We start from the raw sequence: 535 nt of genomic DNA, 5'->3' as shown, positions 1-535 counted from the left end.
GCCTGTTGTTACTATCACTGTGAAAAACTTGTGTATCTATGTGTTCATTTACAAAAACCATTGCATCTAGTAAATAGAACTTAAGTTCAGTTACTGTCGTGATGGGAAGGCATAATTGCAGGTGTTCATTTCCTCCCCACTCCAAATTACTATATGCCAGGGGTGGGGAACTTGCAGTTGTTATAGTACAACATACATGGAGTCCTACTCCCATCTGCCGCAACCAGCATGGCCAGTGGTCAGGGCTAATGGGAGTTTTAGTTCAACACCATCTGGATTGTCGCAAGATCTCTATCCTTGTTCTTTGCCCAAATGAACAAATTTTACTACAGGATTATGCTGTTAATTTTCTGAAACTACAAAAGTTTCAACTGAGCAGACTTTTAAATAGCTGCTTGCCAAAGGTTCATAAGAACTGTCTTACTGTGTACCAGGTAAGATGTAAAGGGAGTAACAATATAGTGATCCACACAATTCTCCTTGGCTTCTCAGTAATGCCATCAACCGTGGTATCCTTTTTACACCTACTAGTTAG

Source organism: Podarcis vaucheri (assembly GCF_965113315.1).
Source record: "Podarcis vaucheri genome assembly, chromosome: 12".
Taxonomy (NCBI): domain Eukaryota; kingdom Metazoa; phylum Chordata; class Lepidosauria; order Squamata; family Lacertidae; genus Podarcis; species Podarcis vaucheri.
The sequence above is the reverse complement of the archived record's forward strand: the minus strand, read 5'-3'. Positions refer to the sequence as shown.